This window comes from Bufo gargarizans, chromosome 10, assembly GCF_014858855.1.
Source record: "Bufo gargarizans isolate SCDJY-AF-19 chromosome 10, ASM1485885v1, whole genome shotgun sequence".
In the NCBI taxonomy this organism is placed as follows: Eukaryota; Metazoa; Chordata; class Amphibia; order Anura; family Bufonidae; genus Bufo; species Bufo gargarizans.
Genome location: NC_058089.1, coordinates 36346897 through 36359945, shown reverse-complemented (window position 1 = coordinate 36359945; position 13049 = coordinate 36346897). Strand labels below are relative to the sequence as shown.

The following is a 13049-nucleotide window of genomic DNA, read 5'->3' as shown; positions in this document are numbered from 1 at the left end:
TTTATGGCAGGAAGAGCGCTCCGTGGAGACCCATTGCGCTGAATTTAGGAGATGGTCTACGGATACTGAGTGGAATGATCCTGCTCTTCGTAGACAATTCTGTCAGGGTCTATCTGAGAGGCTGAAGGATGCGTTGGCCTTTCATGAAAATCCTGATTAACTGGAAGCAGCTATGTCCCTTGCTGTAAGTCTTGATAGATGACTGAGGGATTGATCTAGGGTCCCTCACCTTTAGGACGTACTGTCTAATAATGTGGCAGCTTTCTTTGAAACTTATGGTGGAAAGACAACTGTGGTTACACCTTGCGATGAGCCTATGCAGTTAGGGGGAGCTACTCCTGGGACTGCTGGCAAGAGCTTTGGTCATATAAAGGGAGTCTGTTTTTGTTGTGGAAAGAAGGGACATTTTGTGAATATATGTCCGTACGTTCAGCGTCAATGTGGAAACAAAGAGAAAATGTTATATCCGCAACTTACTATTGGTGGTGTGGATGGGAAGCCAGCAAACTTACTTTTGTCATTTACTGGTAGTACCCGATTTCTCCTGTATGCCGACGTGATGCTAGAGTCCAAAACTGTGGGAATTGAGGTGTTTATCGAGAGTGGGGCAGGGGTTAACCTGGTTGATGGTCAGTTCGTTTGTATTCATGGGTTGACTACTAGTGCACTAGAGAAAAATATTTCTGTGTTTGCAATTAACTCAGCACCTCTTACCCAGAAATGCTTGTCACAGGTGGTGCAGGACATACATTTAAGAGTGGGTGATTTTCCCTTCTGACTATGCGGTTGATAGCTTCATTTGGTTTTGGAAGAGTTGGTTTGTTTTCCTCTCTAGTGATCCTGCTCGTCCATCTCTCTACAGAAGTTAATTGTCTTGTTTCCTTGTGGATTGTTTACCCTCCTCTTGCCTGTTGCTACTTGGCCTCAGGGAGATGCTAGTTCCTACACCTGGGAAAGAATAGGTTGTCTCAAGCCCTGCCAATACCCATAGGGCCACTTTAGGGTCTCCAGAGCCTCCAGGTTCCAGTGTATGGGCATTCCTACCTTCTGGGTGTGCCCATACAGATAGGAGTCAGGGCAAGAAATAGGGTTTTATAGGAGGTGTCCCTTTCCCTAACATTGAGGCCTAGTGGCTTTTCCCTTCCCTCCTGTTGTCAGTGTGGTGTTCCCTCCCATACCTCATCTGTGACAACTGGACCATGAGAACTGAAGCATATTCCACCATATTTGGAGTTTCCCTTACACCTTTCCATGCTCATGACCTCACCAACATGGGAGCCCCACGAGTCTAACTACCCCAGCAGTAATAGAATGCGGGGTGTTGTCTCAATTTTACTGAGGCTCACCTTTGTTAGCACTAATGTGCAATTGTTTCTATGGTTTTTGGCATGTTTTGTTTTCTTTATGGCCCACTTATCAACTTTTGTTCTTTTTCTCCAGGCATTTGGCCACGGTGCGCAGACCCCTCAGCACTCCATCTCGGTCTTCCAACTCTGCTCTCTGTCGCTGCTGGGACGACAGGGAATGGTGAGTTATGACACACTCTCTGAACCTTTACATCACTATACTGAGGTCATATGACATCATACACACCCCATGACACGTGGGATTACAATACCCCCACCACACTTAATTTGATATCCTGGAACGTGGCGGGCCTTAACAACCCAATTAAACGTAAAAAGGTCCTCACCCACCTAAAACGAATAAAACCTGATTCAATAATCCTACAGGAAACACACTGGAGGCGAGGGTCTAATAGCGGACTATGGGCAGCATGGCTTGACGGATGCTACTCGTCGGACTATACCTCTAAAGCCAGAGTGGTAGCCATACTATTTCGTAGAGGTTTAGGGGTATTAGTAGAGGAGGAGTTGGAGGATAGAGGGGGCAGATATTTACTGTGGCAAATACAAATAGCGGGGAAGTCGTATACACTTTTAAACATATATGCCCCTAATCAAACGAACACAGATTTCTTTGCTAGGCTCCAGGCCCTTCTCCTACCCAGGTCAGATTTCAACCTAATCATTGGGGGCGATTTTAACACCACTATATATCCAATGTTAGATAATTCCGCTTTACAAACATCAATTAGAACGTCCTCTAGAGATCTCACAAATCTAATGGAAGCGGTCACATTATGTGCCCCATGGAGAATCCAACACACCACCACCCGAGAATATACTTTCTATTCGGCAGCACATGTTAGCTTCTCAAGACTCGACTATCTATTAACATCAGCATCCCTTTTTCACTCTGTTAAGGACACCTTGATCATGGCAATTGCAATTTTGGATCATGCACCCATCACCATGACTATACAAGGCTTAGGGAAAAAATTATAATGGCTGCACAACTTTACAGATACAAACAATAGAGCTGAGAAATGGGGATCATTCTAAATTAAAGTGGTATTATATCACTAGCTGCAGCGATGACCTCAGTGTTGTCCTCTGCAGCTTCCTACTATAAATGGAAAAATGGAAGCTCCTAGCGCACATTTTGATCAAACATGTGTCGGGCCCATCTACCAGGCGTCAAGGTGGTTTCGACACACAAAGAGCTTCCATTTTTCCATTTTAGTTATAATGCCACTTTAATTTAGAATGATCCCCATTTCTCAGCTCTATTGTTTGTATGTGTAAAGTTGTGCAGCCATATTTTTTTTTTATCAACCATGTTTGCTTGATAGATATGCACCTGTGACTATGTAAATTAATTTGCTAGTCTAAATTTTCTTGTAGTATACAAGGCTTAGAACCACAAATCAGAACTAGGTTATGGAAATTTCCCACATATCTCTACAAGTCAGATGAGTTCCATGAATACCTCAAAATACACTGGGCAAATTTTGTGGACGATAATATTGAACACTTAGACAACCTGCCACTTTTATGGGCAACCTCTAAGGCAGTCCTCAGAGGTCATATAATCAACTACATACGCCTGAAACGCAAAAGGGTGGCTGAAAAATTCTCCTCCCTACATAAAGACCTACTCAAAGCCCAACAGTCATATATACATTCCCCTTCCTCTTATACCAAATGAGTATATGAAGAAACCAAACATGTACTAGAATAATTTTTCCAAAGCCAGGCAGTTTGGCTGATTCGGCAGGATCAAAATAGATATTAAAGAGAAGCAAACAGGCCGGGATGTCTCCTGGCACGTCTAGCCCAAAACCGTACTAAACTTGTACATATCCACTTCCCTGTACGACCCTGCCACTGCAAGTACCACCACTGAGACAGGAAAGATTAGGGATATATTTCACTCGTACTATGATAATCTTTACAGGGCTGCCCCAACAGATCCAGACAAGATAGTCTCCTTTCTCAATTTTCTTGACCTTTCCACTTTTACTGAGGACCAAATAATAACAAGGCCCCAAGTGCAGACGGGCTCTGTAATGAATATTATAAAATGCTCAACCCTGAGATCATCCCTATACTGACTCAGCTGTATAATGCCATATATACATAACATGCCATGGTGGTCTTGTTTCTAGACTCCAGGACAATACTGATTCCCAAACCCAACAAGGATGTGTCACACTCACTACCACAATCCTCTAGACCCATATCCCTTTTGAATAGTGATTACAAATTCTTGGCGAAAATTCTATGTAACAGACTACAAAATATTCTCCCCACAATCATACACCCCTCCCAAAAAGGATTCAATAAATCTAGACAATCTGTCAAAAACATCAGGGCAGCCATAGCTGCCACCCTTGAGACACAAGTCTAGATGGCGAAAAGGCATTTGGCAAAGTGTCATGGCCCTTTTTGAACGCCGCGTTATCTCACAGATGGTTTGCCCCGTGTTTTCCGACTTTATCTGCCATCTTCAATCGGATGTCCGCACCACACTCACGGTAAACGGCTACAACACTCCCTATCTAGACAGTTTTAGGGGCACCAGGCAGGGATGCCCTCTTTCCCCTCTACTTTTTAATATCTCTTTAGACACCCTTCTACATTATCTACAACCACTCAACACCTCTCCGCAAGACGACCGTCTTCCAGTTGCCCTGGCCGCATTTGCCGACGATAAACTGTTAATTGTTAAACACCCAAAAACCACACTCCCGCATCCTTAACCTGGATAAATCCGAAGCCCTGCTCCTTAAAGGGCCCACAAGACCGAGATGGACTGCTCTTTTCCCTTTTCAATGGTGCTCGCACTCCATATCATACCTGGGGGTACAGATCACCAAATCACCTGGTTAGCTATATAATGCAAATATTGCACCCTATGTGCATACGCTGGAGGACACGCTAGCAGACTGGCGACATATTCCTTTGTCATACATGGGGCGGGCATACCTTCTTAAGATGGTGGAATTTCCCTGCCTGCTATATCTTCTACATTCCCTACCAGTATATTTACGCCCCAGAGACGAGAAGAAAATTAACTTCTTATACCGCAAATTTATCTGGCATGGTTGTCATCCCAGGATACCTTATATTATTTTACAACAACCTAGGCTGAACGGGGGGCTGAACATTCCCAACATCAGGGCTTATAATATCGCAGCTCTGATGAGAATAGCAATAGACTGGATACATCATACATCCATGTTCTCAAATAGGTGTCAGGAGCAGGTCTTTACACCCAGACTGGCTCTGACCAATTTACTCCATACCCCATATGGCGAGTTTCCAGAGCGGGCCAGAGAAAACATCCTACTGATGTCAACCTGGTGAGCTTGGCAAAAAATGAGGCTTCTCAAAAACGTACACCCTCATTGCTCATTACCAATGACCCTCCTGGCAAACCCACATTTCCAAGCAGAGTCACCCCATAGGGATTTCTACGATTGGCATAAGGGAGGTCTAACTGTAATAAGTCACTTGGTGGACCACACCACACACAAGATTCTACCATTTGAAGATCTTAAATCTAAATACCCCAACATTCGTTTTAACTTCTTTCCTACAGGCATCCCTCAAACATACCCTACCCTAAGGGGACATACCACTAGCTACTATACATTTCTACACACCCCTCTGGACTATGGTAAGGGTAAATGGGCAATAGCTAAATGGCTCAAGGACATCCCGCAGTTAACGATGTTCACCCTATATCAGGCTCTGGAATGCAATCTTCATTATTTGCCATCCAGCCGCTACAGGGAGATGACCCTACAGGCTTATCACCGGGCATATATCTCCCCAGTTCTGGGCCACCATATGGGCGTCTTTGAATCTGACAACTGCTTTCGGTGTAAAGAGGCAGGAGCAGAATTTTCCCATTGTTTGTGGCTGTGCCCAGTGATACAATCTTTCTGGCATAAAATCCACACGTTTACCACCACCCATTTGACTTCAGCAGCACCTCTGGACCCTACAGTATATGGGCCATCTTTGGATACATTGACCCGACTAGCACACGGTGCACCCCTGGTAGTAGGAAATTGTTATGTCTGATAGTTGCAGCAGGAATCAAAACTATCCTCCACACGTGGATCGACCCCCCCCCCCCCCCCACCGTTTAAGCTATTTCTTGAGGAAGTCTCCTTCTTAATGAAGATGGACAGAGTAGAGGCATCTTCCAGGAAGGAGATCCATGTGAAGCAATTCTTTGCATGCAGGGAGAGCTTCATATATATACTGCCCCTCCAGGTTAGAAGATGCATCCAGGAATGTTTTCAACTCACTTCCTGGTATCAGAGGCGGGTCTTACTAAACTATCCGCCAATCTTAGGGATATGATCTTACTTGAGGGCTCAGTGGGGGTCCATGCGCACCGCATGCTTGCTTGGACTCTAAAGGTACTTTCACACTAGCGTTTTTCTTTTCCGGCACTGTGTTCCGTCACAAGGGGCTCAATACCGGAAAAGAACTGATCAGTTTCATCCCCATGCATTCTGAATTGAGAGAAATCCGTTCAGGATGCATCAGGATGTCTTCAGTTCAGTCACTGTATGGCGTTTTGGACGGAGGAAATACCGTCTTACAAATGCATTGCAAGAACGGATCCATACCTTGACAATCCTCTGCTCTTCCATGCCAAAGATTCACAAGTCCCCTGTCGGTCTCTGTTCACAGGGATCCGGTGAAAATGTTTTGACACAACCTGACTGCTTCTGCCAATTACAAGCTGCAGAGGACAACACTGAGGTCATCGCTGCAGCTAGTGATTGTCACAGCTGTGTCATGGTCTCAGTGCTGTTCACTGTGACACGTTAGCCGTGCATGCTGGTTGCCATGGGCAGCGTGTCGTTTATTTAGCATGTGTGTGCACTGCCCCTTATATCTTGGTTCCTTCCCTGTCTAATGCGGGAGGGGTTAATTCCCTGGCTAGGTGTGTTCTGGGTGTGGCCTCAGGGCTCTACTTATTCTGGTGCTGTGAGAATGAGGTCAGTTGTATCCAGCCTTGATCTGTGCTGGAGTTATGCTCCTGTGCTGGAGATTCTTTCTGTCCAGTGTGAGATCCACCTAGTTTGACATACAGTCACGGTGGGGAGTGGGGGAAACTCCCCACCATATAAATTGAGGTAAACAAGGCAGCTACTAGGCCTGGACACTGGGAAAAGGGAGCAGGTCACCTCCTGCCACCCTAATCCTGGCCCTGACTCCTATGAGCCATATGAGCGGACCTAGAAGGTAGGACGGCTCATACCCAGGAACCTCGGACCCTGGAATCCCTGAATAGCCCTAGGGCTAATGTCAGAACCTGAGAGATCCTGTTCCTCCAGGACACGAAAGAACAGGAGTCTCCACTGGCCTAGATGCAAGGAAGGGAAAGGCAGTGAACAGCAACTGAATAGGCAGGTAAGAGCCCAGAACAACAAGCACTTACTTGCCAAGGCAACAACGCCTGGAACCCGTGCCTCTGTACTGGAACCCCATCACCTAACAGGACACAGCAGAAAAACAACAAACACGGAATCCAGCGGCCCCAGGCATAGCTGCTCACTGACTTGTAGTTCCCCCTCCGGGGAACCCTGAGGCCCTCTTCCGAAGGCACAGACAACAGGGGAAATGTCTAGCAAACATGCTGGACTGAAAACACCAAGAGACCAGACATGTAACAACAACTAGACATACAACAAAACCCACACCATACAAAGAGACATATAGGGAAGGGAAGAGGACATAACATAGGGATGACATTGATGTCAAACTAGGTGGCCCTCACACTGGACTGATGGAATCTAGGGCAGGAGCATATCTCCAGCACACACTAAGGCTGAATCTCACAGCACCAGAATAAGTAGAGCCCTGAGGCCCAACCCAGAACATACCTAGCCAGGGAATTAACCCCTCCTGCACCAGACACGGAAGGAACCAAGATATAAGGGGCAGTGCACACACATGCTGAATAAACGAAACGTTGCGCCTGGCAACCAGCATGCACGCCTAAAGTGTCACAGCGAACAACACCGAGACCATGATCCAGCTGTGACAGTGATTGGCTGTAGCAGTTACATGTCTTGTTAACATGAATGGAATGATCTTCTTTAAGGGATGCTACCATCAATTTTTATATCACATAGTAATAACCTATTGTAACAGCGGCTGCTGTGCGCCGCTGTTCCCCTGCTTACCGCAGGGCGCCGTGTTCAGCAGTGATCTGCGGCCGGTGCTTCCCATTCACCGCTGCAGTCCTGGGCTCTGTCTGTGTGGGTGCTGTTGTTCTGGGTCCCGCTCCACAGTTTGCTCTCAGCCCTGGCCACAGCATGCTTGCTGTTTATTTCCTGCAGCACTTCCTTAAGGGCAAGTGCGTGTCACTTCCTGGGCTTTATGGGTTAGGTCAAGTGACCTCACTGACCTATCCTAGCCCTGCTGAGCATATATAAGTGGCTCAGCCCCCTTCCCAGATGCCTCAGTGTCAAGGTCCTTGTGTCCTGCTAAGGTTCCTGGTTTCTGCTAGTGTTCTTGTGTTCCTGACTCGTATCTGTATTCCTGGACTCTGCTACTTGTTAGATCCCTATCTGCTTGCCTTGACTCTCCTGTTGCCAACTCGGATTGCCTGACCTGTACCTGTGCCGCCTGCCCTGACATTTTGCCTGTCTGACTACGCCTCTGCCTCATCCTTCAGTCCTGCACCTCCGGTACCTTTATTAGGTACCTCCTGGTATGCCTGCACCAGCTGCCTCATGTGCCTATCCTCCTCAAGAGTTAGCGACCTGGTGTTCCCCTCGGGAAAATCTATCCCCACCATCAGGGGTACTGTGAAGATCCAGGGGTTCACATAGACAACACCCTTAGAGGAGGTAGGACACGTAGCACAGTGGGTTCACACCTGCTGATTCATGACACCTATATGTGAATATTTTATGTAAATATGCTAGTTTTCTGGATATAAATGGCCTCATTTGATTTTTTTCAGTCTGGCCATTCACTCTCACCAGAGAGGGAAGGTGATCAGTGACTCAATTAGATCCTCATACATTAAACTAAAAAGTAAACTGCTCTTCTGTTGATCTCTTGATTTACATAGATAAAAATGCCCACAGAAGTCTTTATACTGTCACCTCAATTCTACTAATCTACTATTTTACAGATAACATCTTTCCTTCACAGCAGCAATAAACTAAACAATAGATTACCTCTCTTTACATGAATTTCATCTCTCTGTGCTGACTGATACAGAAGGACAATATCTTCTAATTAATTTTTAATGGTATGGTACTGTCTAAATGAAAAAGAAAAACTGCCCAAAATTCTTACACTTTTTTTCTACCCCCTTTAATTTACTCCTTTCTGATGGAAGTGTCCCTTTTTTAAAGAGTTTTCACTGTAGAGAAATGTTTGTTCTCAGGGGTTAAAGGTGACTGTAGTGACATCAGAAATCTGGGAAATATTTTTTGAATATGATAGGAATCTCTTAATAACCTTACAGTGGAGCCAATATGATAAACTCCTTATGTTGTTTACAAACATCGACTTCTTGCATGAATTCTAAACTGTCTCCAAAATAGTATTTTCTCTTTTCATACAAATAACATGTTGCGGTGTAGTGCCTCCAAAGTGTAAGGAGTGCAAGTTGCCTTATACAGATACCTTTCCACTATTTACGTTAGGCAAGTAAGTCTGGTTGTAATAAAATGTGTTTTAAATCTTTTTCTCTTACGATCTATCTGTGCATAATCGCCACAGCCTAAAGCTTTCCATGAAAGGTTTTTTTCAGTGATTTTTATACTGACGTCTCATCCTCTGGATACACAGTCAATATCAGATGGGATGACACCCTGCATCCCCAATGATCAAATGTTTATGAGTAGCTCCAAAAACAGGCACCAGAAATACATAGCTCCCACCAATATTGGAGTCAAGTGGAACAAAAGATTAATGAGATTTGTAAGTCTTCCATTAATCTATCGCCCCAGTCAGTTCTGCTGTGGTTACCTTCCACAGGTTGGAATCTTTCAGCGACAGACTTGCCCACCTTGCTTATTCAGGCTGCTAGACTACTAATAGAACACATACTAAGTATCAGGGTAAATTTTATTTAAATCAAACTGATTTAAATCACACTTTAAATCACTAGTCAGTAAGGCTTGATTTAAATCATAGCTTTCTACATAAAGACTAATTCTTGCTGGTATAACTTATAATATGCAAGTAGGTGAAGATTTTTAGAATAACAACTTTTCATATTAGTTTGATTAGGTTGATTCTGCATTCATAGATTTGTAGAAGTTAGGATTAAGGTCTTTTTCTCAAAGTTAGGATTAAGGTCTGTTCATGTTATAATATTTTTGATCTCTGCTGAGTCAAATTCAGTTTTGAGAACTGCAAAAGTAAACCAAGCATCTGTGATACTATCTTGTAGGCAGAGAAACTGCCCAATAATCTTACAAAAACCTCTGGAAGAGCATGACATTGTGAATGGATTAATGGAATTGATTTACCAAAACAATCAAACATATACAGTGGTCCCTCAAGTTACAATATTAATTGGTTCCAGGACGACCATTGTATGTTGAAACCATTGTAAGTTGAGTAATCGGTTCCACAGCCCCAAAATGTCATCCAAGATAAGAGAAAACGAAGATTTAAGAAAAATAAGCAGATAACTAAGACAGATAAAACAAGTCTTTACATATAACAGTCTGGAATAGCTGCTAACTAGCTACTAATCCAACTATTTTACCAGAGAAGTGGACAAGATTTGTTGGGTCTGAGTCTGAGACATTGTATGTTGAGTCCGGTTTCAACTTAAGATGGGTCAGAAAAGACCATTGTATGTTGAGGGATCACTGTACAGCCTTATTCTACATAATTAAAAAACAAATCTTTATTTCATGATGGAATAACCTTTGGATGGTAATATATTTTCCTCAAAAAGCATTTTATATAAAAAAAATAATCTAATTTAAATCCCAAAAATCTGATTTAAATCTTTTTTTTTTTTAAATCATTGATTTTTATCCACCCTGCTAAGTATACTCACCTGTGGAAACCTTGGAAAACATTTTGCTAGCCTCAGTGACATTTGTAGGTATAAATGGGGAAACTAATTACAAAATAACGCCTAGAGGTGCTAGGATTCACCTCACTAGTGTCACTTCGGCCCCCTCAACCACTCAGGCCTGAACTCAAGCCTCAACTATATCGCTAATCTTTCTTACACTGTGCCAATAATCTGAAGAAAGGAACTGTCCATGACCGTCTGATATTGCCTATGTTTTTGTTTATAATGTTATTACCCTCCCCCCTTTTTTCCTCCCACCCCCACCGCTGGCACTTACCCTCCCACTTTTTCCATGTTTATTTATCCTATTTATTTTATTTACTTTATTTTGCTTATTTACTTTACTTTAATTATTTTATATTATTTCACTTAATTTTATTCTATACTATGTCATACCGATAGTTATAAGACGGTATTAAATCTCTCTGTATGTGCTTTTAAAACGTACAAAACCTTAATAAAAACAGATTTGTTAAAAAAAAAAAAAGAACTACATAGCTCCATCCATTATTTACTAGACAGAGCTAGTTATTCCAGTGCTGCTCCCATGGAAGTTACACAATGGACGGATCTGTTGTCAGGAGTTCACCTGGCATCCAGGGCTGTACTGGGAGGGTTGCCATGATGAGCAAATAGCGCCAGTGGCAGAACCTGCCAGTGTGACTGGAAACAGAGCCAATCAAGTTTCTGTCTCTGTGTTCAATCCTAGAGCTATGTGGGAAATTTAGGCTGTTCATTATCATCATTGCCTGGTATTGCATTTGTCTTCTCTAGGCTCTGTTCTCTGCGACTTACCACAGTACACAATTCTTTGGTTTGTGACTTCTAGCTTGTATTTTTTTTAAATATCTGTATTGTTTTTTTTCCATATACAAGAATACAGCCATGCGGACTAACTTTTCGCTGTCCTTTTCAAGAAACTTACAAAGGTATCAGTTCATGAAAAAAGAAAAAAACATTCCCTCCCTCCCACTAAACACCCTCCCTACCATCCTTCCCCCTAGTCTAAGTGCCAACTGTCTTACTCTACCATCTACCCGCATTACCACCACCCTTACTTAGTTTCCTAAGAAAGTCAATGCACTTTCAGAGCCCCTAACCTTACCCCTATATCAGCTTTTACGTACCATTCAGTATCCCATGAACAGGAACAGTATAAGGTTGATGGCTTCCCTGTCATGTGAAGCTATTATATACTTCCTCCACTTTCGGAAGAAGAGGGCCATTTTGGTGACTTTATGTTGCATAGCATGGGTTCTGTCCTGATGCATATATAGCAACAATTGATTGGTCACCTTGTGTACCGTGGGAACTTCTGGCCTCAACCAATATTGAAGCAGCGTTCGTTTCACCAACAGGAGCACCGCTAACACAATCAGAGGAAATGGACAGGAGTATCAGTAGCTGTGTAGAACAGTAGTATCTGGGGTGTTAATGGCAAGGTAATTTCCCAAGTTTCCTTTATATTGGATATCTGGATTTAGCCATCTTTGTACTGCATTCCTCTTTATAGCGTCACAGCCCCGATTAACGGTTTGGAAATCACTGTACGCACAATTGTGGTAAATTAAATCTAGATGTACAATTACATCCATTTGTGGCAAGGGGTTATATCTAAATACATAACATATTCAGATAATAAACACAGTTGGTATTATCTTCTGTCTTTTCCGTTAGGCGGAATCCAATCTTGTTTTGCATCTGTCTGATTGGCAGGATGACATATGCTTGCTTTATGAAAGGATGCCTGTCAATGTAACCTCTTCTGTGTGTGCTGATATGATAGTGTATCACATTTGATAACAGAAGGTTGAAAACATTGGCTTCTCTGAACCCTCCCCAGTTCTGCTATGTCTGTCTTGTTCACAGAAGCCCAGAATTGTACACAATACTCCATGTGCAGTCTGACTAGTGATATGACGTTATTCTCTTATTTTCATTGAGATATTCCTGAATAGCATCTCTTAGAAAACCCTCAAACAGTTTACTCACAACAGATGTTAAACTTACCGGCGTGTAGTTTCCGAACAGTTTTTTTGTACCCCTTTTAGAATATTGGCACCACATTTGCTAAGTGCCAATCCTGTGGAACACTCCCTGTCAATATAGTCCTTAAATATCAGAAATAAAGGTCTGTCTATTACACCACTTAATTCTCTTAGGAGCCAAGGGTGTATGGTATCTGGACCTGGTAATTTGTTTATTTTAAAGCTAGTTTCACACTAGCGGCAAGGAACTCCGGCAGGCTTTTCCGGCGGGTGAACAGCCTGTTGGATCCATGCTGCCGCTAGGGCACGCTTGGCCTCGACTACCGTTCAGGGCCCATTGACAGCCTGCCGGAGTTCCTTGCTCCTAGTGTGAAACTAGCCTAATATGTTTTAAGATGTTGCTGCACTTCTTCCTGCATTTTAGTCTACATTTCATTTGACAGTTCATTTTTAATGAATACAGTGGAGAAAAAAAATATTTAATAGCTTTAAGTTCTCCTCATCGCTTTCTAAAACTCCTCCCTCATCACACTGCAATGGGTTAACAGTCTCTGGTTTAAACTTTTTTCCTTTTTGTATACTTGAAGAGCATTTTAGGGTTGGTTTTATTCCCTTTGGCAATGACTTGGC

The 13049-nt window shown here is 43.2% G+C and overlaps 1 protein-coding gene across 5 annotated transcripts in view; it reads right to left on the bottom strand.

Annotated features, from left to right (window-relative positions):
* LOC122920160 (sulfotransferase 1 family member D1-like) overlaps positions 1-13049 on the bottom strand; it is an 83601-nt gene that overhangs the window by 40270 nt on the left and 30282 nt on the right. Inside the window, exon 2 of one of the 5 annotated variants that reach the window (XM_044269395.1) lies at positions 1347-1509. The exons of 3 other annotated variants lie outside the window; for them this stretch is intronic. The gene's annotated coding sequence lies outside the window, so the exon portion shown is untranslated. Of the gene's footprint in view, positions 1-1346; positions 1510-13049 lie in introns of those variants that run through there. One more of the 5 variants, XM_044269401.1, reaches the window with a different exon arrangement.